The 7,524-nt window shown below is 44.4% G+C and overlaps 1 long non-coding RNA gene across 1 annotated transcript; it reads left to right on the plus strand.

Annotated features, from left to right (window-relative positions):
- Positions 1 to 235: 235 nt before the first annotated feature.
- Positions 236 to 6,947, plus strand: LOC130151795 (uncharacterized). The gene is made up of 3 exons (XR_008822716.1): positions 236 to 404; positions 1,625 to 1,713; positions 2,518 to 6,947. It is a non-coding gene; the product is annotated as an uncharacterized LOC130151795 (long non-coding RNA).
- Positions 6,948 to 7,524: the final 577 nt, after the last annotated feature.

The raw sequence follows: 7,524 nt of genomic DNA on the forward strand, positions 1-7,524 counted from the left end.
GGGTGACGCTGGGCTCCTCTGGCAGTGCAGAAGGGCCATGGCAGTGCCAGACATGGGACAGGCCAGGGGCAGGTGGCAGCGTTCTGCGCATGCTGCGGTGCCACACTAAGCACACCTGCTGCCCAGCTCCCCGCGAAGCAGTTGGGTCTGTGCACAGGTTGCAGAGCTCCAGCTCATGGTCCAAGGGTGGCTGAAGCCTCGTTCTGTCCTTTGCAGGGAGAAGGGCTGCCCAGCCCCGCAGTACCCTGGGCATGGAGCTGGGCAACGGCAGGAAGGGGCTGAGCCTGCAGACGAGCGGCTCCTCACAGTCATGGCTTTAATTTGAGTCAAGGGTGCCTTTCTGCTCCTTGGTCACAGCCACACGTCAAGTGGTCACCCTGGCCTGGAGGCAGTGAACAAGAAGAGTGAGTACAAATGCAGCCTCAAGAGGCCTTTGGAAGAGGACCTGGGTGTTCACCCTACAGTCCACAGTGGTTTCTTGGGATTCCTGAGAGCTTAGCACTGTTATTTTGCCCACCTTGGGGGTCCCACATTTTTCCCAAGCGTGCACAAATAGCAAGGTGAATAATTACAAAAAGGAAAACAGGACTGTGCATAATATGGTTTCAGAAAAGCGTGTTCCTAATCCACATGCATGAGAAGGCCCAAGGTAGTGCTGCATGCTCTGTTTTGCTGACAGATATATACTTTTTCAATTCTTTTTTTTTCACTTTGGAGTACTTCTAAAACAGGAAATTTCTGTTCATTGAACAGTTATGCTAGATTTGAGAACCAATCACACCTATGTGTCTAGAGGGACCATGTTACCTTAGACCAGCTGTGATCCACACAGAAACATTTAGGAACCCTTCCAGAAAAGCTGTGACTTTGGTCCTGTAAATATTTAGGTTTATGAACAGTTTTGTGGAATTTTATGGGACTGGACTTGGTAATAAGGCACACCGGGTAACAAGTGCTTGCAGAACTGGGAACACTCTTCCCACTTGATAGAAAATGACATTTCTAAAGAGGATCAAAAACTTCATCTATTTTTGCAAAAAAATAAGGGGAAAAAGTTATTTAAAGATGCTGAAAACAGTTTTTTATAAGGCAGCCACATCAGAGAGATTATAGATTGGTTTTGGGTAATTTTTACAAGAAAGATTGTTCTGGTATTCTTACTGAAACCATTATCAAAATAATGAAAAACCTTTTGCTGCAGCAAGACAGAAATCACCCTTGTTTAGTAGCTTGCTGAGGTTACAGCCCTTTCAGCACTGTTCTTTGAGCTCTTGGACTATATTCAGCATCAGTCGGGGGTTTCATCCCGACCTACAATTCAAAGTGAAAGCTCAGCACTGGGATGTGTGCAGGCAGGTGCAAAGCTGGGGGACCAAAGCCTGGCTCCTGGAAATGTGCCGTCATGATTAGCTGTTCAAGGAACCGTTCTGCAGCTGTCAAGATATATTCCTGCACTAGCTAAACACTGCCTATCAGTGCTATTTGTTGGGTTGAATTTCACTTCTGTTGCAATAATAGTCCTGTTAGTAGATGCCTGAAGTTGTTAATTTGGCCTCTTTTATTTTTTCTTCATGCTTTGCCCCCTGGTTTGCACTTAGGTTTTTCTAACATCTCTGTTTTTTAGCTACTTCCCTCTGGCATACATTTGTTACTTAGGAAACAACAGGCCCGTTGTTATGAGAATTTGCTTGTCACCCACGAGTGATGTATGAGGTATGTTTATACAGCATTTTGGATTTTACACAGCAGTTTGGGAAGTGTGTAAGCATTCAGATGATTTGGTTTATGACCGCATATGTGGTGTGATGCACGTGTTTTAGGTGCAAGTCATGTGTAGCAGATAAAGTTTAATTTCTGTTATTCTTAACTATTATTCTTAACTAGTTGTAAATGCCATTAGCCAGAGCCTCAGCTGGAGATAGGTGCTGGCACCCTGCTCTGGCTCTGCAGGTGCTGCGAGCAATAACTGCATGAGAGAAGAGGCTAAGCTAAAAGTCACACCAGAGGATGACAGCGGGCGCACAGGCTGCAGCTGGCTGTCCCCAAAACTTGTTTCCAGCTTCAGGCTGCAGCCCAGCCCTGAGCACAGCATGGCCATGGTCTGCAGCAGGCAGGGAGACAGCAGTGATGGGACTGAAGACCAGGCAGGCCACCCCTGCCTGTGCTCAAGCCTGGGCTGGCTCCTCCTCGGCAGGCGTATTGCTCAAAGGGGCTCTGGTGTGCAGGCATGCCATCCCACCGTCAACACTTGCCCTTTCAATAGACAGCAAGGACAACAGGGTGGGAATGTGGGCATGGGTGAGGTATTATATGGTTAAAAGGGAGTCTGCTCTCGCCAGAACAGCAGCGGTGTTAAAAACGGCATCTAGCCCCTGAGCCCCAAGCTGTCCCTTACAGTGACCTTCTTCCTGCCATCTTCTGAGATTAATCCCATGTCAGCCTGAACACATGTGTTGCTCCTCCGAGTAACACAGACACCCCAGTTTGTTTCCTCTCTTGTTTCTATTTCTCTATCAGAAAGACCTGGACCGGCAAGCACACAAATGCAGGATGCACAGTGAACCCTTTGCAGCTCCTGGGTGACATAGCCAGTGGCACTGGTCACCTAGCAAGGCTTGGTGAGTCAGACCTTGAATTTGCTGACATGGCACTCTTCCCTGCTACTATGCTGTAAACCAATTAGTGGATGCTCGTTATTTCAGGTGTATCAGTCTCATATGGGGTGTTGCAGGGATGGAAAGGGCAGGACTGTGCTCCTGCAGCTGCCGACATGCCAGCAGGATGGGAGCATGGCTCTGCACGGTCTCATCGATGGGCATCATCCCTCCAGCATACTAGGCAGCTGGTTCAAATATACTTAGTTTTTGCTTACATAATCAGCAAAATTACAGAGATGTAATCACTTGTTAATTGAAAAATGTTTTATTGCTGCTTATTTCTGTTTCTGTTTTCCTTAATGTGCAGCACACCATGGAAATGCGGTGTGTCAGGAGGTGGCAAGTCTGAGATAGGTGCTTTTGCACCCGCTGGCCACTTACGCCTAGCTTGTTCCTTACGGAGTGCAGTGTAGGCATATGCAGTTCAAAATAACCAGGCCACTTAGGAATAAAGGCACTAGCTGGTTTTATTTTGATCTGTTTTTTTTTAGTCTTTTACAATATACACAGTTCCAGAACCCTTCTTGATTGAAAAAAGCAGTGATCTTTAAATCTATCTTACCTAGTTTTTAATCTGCTTCTCTGCCTTTATCCAAGAGAGAACAGTTTATTATTTTAAAACAAAAGATAATAACTTCTGTGGGACCTGCTACCTGTTGGAAAGCCGGAAGGCCTGGTGGAGATTCCTGATCTATAGCATTATTTTTGCTATTAGCTTTTTACAACAGGGCACTGCATAGTCAAGCCAGCCTCTTTAGATCATATGGCCCAAACTACCAGGACTTGTTGATTTGATTTGTTGATGCCAAGAGCTTCCCTAGTTTATCTGCTTGAATATTTTTGCATAATTTTTTGCAAGACCACTCTAACCATTTGTTCAAATCACCTTTCAAAGGAGCAGCAAAAAGTTTGGCATTCAGATACCAGATCTCTGTAACAGATTAGGTGCTCATCTCACATTATTCCTGATGGAGAGAGCAGCAACAATGAAGGCAAAGTTAATGATTGCAGGGAAGAAACTCTTGTTTTCCATTTGATGACCTCTCATGGTCTTTAACTTCATTTGTTCAGCAGACTTTGAACAGATGCTGTACTTTTTCATACTTCTGAGAAAAACATTTGTTCTGATGGCAGCCAGTGCCTGAGAAATGTGCTGACGTTCTTCTGAAAAGGGATTACAAAAGGAGGGTCTTCTTAAGAAGTCAACATTTGAGAAAGAGTCCTCCAAATCAGTTTCTATTCATAAATATTTCCTGACTAGACAGAAACTTTGGTTTCACTCCTGAAACATTCTAAAAGCATGTGCTTGATATAAAGATTTTTGCTTTGTCCTGCTAAGTCCCGATTAACCATATTTCTTGAATCAAGGCCTAAAATGTCAAAGGCCCGACCAATTTACAAGCAATGGTTGAGTTGCTATGAATTACTTTGGAATTTTATAGCAGCTTCAGAGAGGGGCAGCTTGCTGGGAGGTTTGTCTGTAGCTTGAAGTGAGCGGTTAAGTATGGAGAGCATAAAATCTGTTCATTTTTAACTGACAACCTACTTTTCCTATATCTGGCTGCAAGAAAAAACCTGTCAGGAAAGACACAACACTGGTGCCATTTGGAACAAGGTTCATTACCCTCTTCCTGACTGTGACTCAGACATTAGGTCTGTAGAAAAACATCTGCTGCTTTTTTTCCCACTTCTTTTCCTTTGGTGATGAAAACCAAGCCATTGAAAATGGACATACTGTAGAAACAGAAACATTTCCTCTATGGGTGAAGAGAAACAAATGAGTTAAAAAACTGAGGACTCCCTGACTCCATATTTTCCATAGTACACTACTGCAGGAATTAAAATGAATGCTAGCAGATGGGGAGTGGAAAAGTTTGCTGCTGCTAACACTGAGGTGATACTGCTCTGTGTAACTGTAAAAGCAAGGACTGTTTCCATTTTGCTCTGTGCATTTGTTTTCTCTGCACTTTCCAGACTCATCCCCCAGGCATCTGCACATGCTTGGTCACTGATAAATGAAAAAAGCTAGGAAAAACACTTTGCTCTTCTGTCTCAATTTGGTATGTGTCCATTGCAGCAGATAGGTATGCTTCTGTAGGACTAAGATCAACTCTTAGTATTTGAACAATAAATAAAAACGTCCTGCTAGGTTGGTGTTCACAAGTCTCTGTTCAACAAAATACTTGTATATCTGCTTAAATCTACCAGCAAGGAACTGAAGCATGTTTAATGATATCCACATGCTCAGTTCTATTAGCTTTAATGGTCTTTAAACCTACATTGAAAATCAGATGCACACTGAAGGATGTCCTGAAGAGCATTGGCTTTGCTAGGTACTCAGGAGCCTGGGAGCTGGGGGTGACCCACTTGCCAGGTAGTCAGTCTTCTCCTGGCAGCAGCAATGATTCAGAGTCATGACTGTTAACTCGGACAGGCTGGTGGTCAAACCCACGTAGCGAAAGGATGTGCAAAGTGGAGTGGGTGAGCACTTTGCTTCTGAGACCTGTATTTAGTGGCTGGATGGCCAGGGGGAGACCTGACTTGTGATTGAAGAGGAAATGCATTGCTGGGATGCTTTTGGCATCTTTCCCAAGAACACTGCTTGAGAGGCCCTGCTGTTAACTACAAACCTCTCCAGCCCAATGCCAGACTGAGAAGTATTTCAGGGTATCAGAATATATTACCTCAAGCAGGAGTAATTTTATGTTTGGAGGCAGTCAGGAAACATCCATCCACAGGTAGGGTAAGAGCCCCTGGGGACTCCAGCCAGCCACCACCAGCCATGCTAGGACACTGCTCTTCCTTGGGGCAGGTCAGCAGCCCTCCTGGAGCACTGATGGACATCCCTATGGAGGCAATGGAGTTTTGCCATTTTTCAGTAGCTGAAGATATGGCCTGAGGGGAATTGAATGAATGCACACGACATGCGAGGCAGGAAGGGGGAGGGCTTTCGGTACAAAAGGAACATTAACTTCACCAAGTTTTCAATTAAAAAAAAAGAAGGGTGGAAAACAGACATGAGGGGAAATTGCCCACTGATTACAAATACAAACAAAGAGTCCAAAGAAAACAGACTTTATGAGAGGGTTATGAGGAGGTTACCATAAAGTTTCTCTTCACCTTTTGACCCATCCTGTGAGTCACTCCAAGATAAGACTGAGCAGAGAATTGTCATATGGGAAACTAAGCAAAGGCAACTCTTCTCCTAAATAAACAAGTGCTCTATCCAGGGGGAATTACAGAAATGTAAAGTTGATCTCTCTGTCCCTCATATCCTTTAGCTTTGTCTTTCTGGGCATTGCTTTAGGCACTTGAAGTGCTGGGAAAAAACCTAGGCTTGAGCTCAAGACCTGGTAGGTAGAAAGAATTCAAGAAGTATAGAAGCACAGCACCTCCTCTCCTCTGCCCTTTGACATATACAGGAAAAGTTAATTGTCTATACAACCATCCCCTCTCTACTTGGGCTCCACCAAACAGCAAGAAGCTTCTATGGAAAGAATCCCATGGACTTCAGGGGTGTTTCTAATGGGCCAACTGAAATCATTGACAATCTTCTCTTGATGTCTGCTGTGGGATCCATCCCATGTTCTGCTGCTGCTGCTGGGTGATTGCACTGTCTGTCACTAGGCAAGCCTCTGAGATAATTATAGCCTATGCTCATATTTGGATTTAAAGAAGTCAAGAAGGCACAGCAGAGCAGAGATGCAACTGGCTGTTTTCCAGGTGGGTTTTGCAGACAGCTACTCTGCTAGTGAAACTGAGCTGATTTCCACTTACTGGGGGGTATGTCTGCATAATACCATTGTGACCCACCACGAAGCTGTAGCTGTGATTGCTGTTGAATAACCCTAATGAGGTCATAGCCCACTGAGTATAAAGGCATGTTAAAATGTCTTGAGCTGGTGCTGACATGCATTTGGCTAGGGTTTTATCTGATCCATTGGAGCTTGACACATAAGACTGGGTTGCCCTCTTGGTATTGAAGAACGCCCTGATGAAGGATCACATTCCTGTCTGTCTGAAAAAAAAAAAAAAGTTTTGTCTGTTAACTAAAGGCCCTGCCCTCGAATGACTGTCACTGAGCTTGTCCCAGCAGGGGCAAGGAGGGAACATGCACAATCAAGTGCTGCAAAGCCAAGCCATGAGGAAATGGTGAGGTTTGCTACACAGAAGTATTTTTGGAACGCTACTTATTTATAAAGGATCAGTGATAATGAACCTGGACAAAAGAACCAGCTAGTAAATGCAAGCAGATGGTGTTTCCAGATGCTCCCAGTAATTTCTCTAACACAGTGCCTGATAGCTGAAGAATGGGTGACAAACAAGGATAAGAAATGATCTGGTTTTATTTTTAGTGATGCTTTTTTTTCATACAAGGAGCTTAGTTTTATCTGCTCTGACACCATCATTTGACAAACTTTGGTTCAATGAGTTTTGTTTGGATTGGAAGAGGGACTTCTACATTTTCTCACATTGAATTGGCATTCATCACCTTGGAAAGACAGGCTATATGAGTAAAAGCCTACCAATGCAAATCTCAGCGACTTCCCTCTCCCACCACCTTTCCTCCTCTTCAGCTCAACCCCTTGCAGGCAGCGCCCTGCCTTCCCTCCAGAAACCCGACAGCCATCGTGCTGTGCAGTTGATGTGATGCTGGCTGCCACCATGCCACACAATCTGCTTGTGCATTTAATTCATCTCTTCTCTTCTGTGTTCTCTATTTGGACAGTATCCTCTCTGGGATCAATGACTGGAACAAGGAGACCTTCTTGCTTGGCAGTAATTTGATAAATAAAAAATAATAGCAATAATGGTAATAAAAGCAGTGATAATAGCTATGACAGCAGCAACAGATTAACCAGGTTAT

Source organism: Falco biarmicus, chromosome 6 (genome assembly GCF_023638135.1).
Source record: "Falco biarmicus isolate bFalBia1 chromosome 6, bFalBia1.pri, whole genome shotgun sequence".
Taxonomy (NCBI): domain Eukaryota; kingdom Metazoa; phylum Chordata; class Aves; order Falconiformes; family Falconidae; genus Falco; species Falco biarmicus.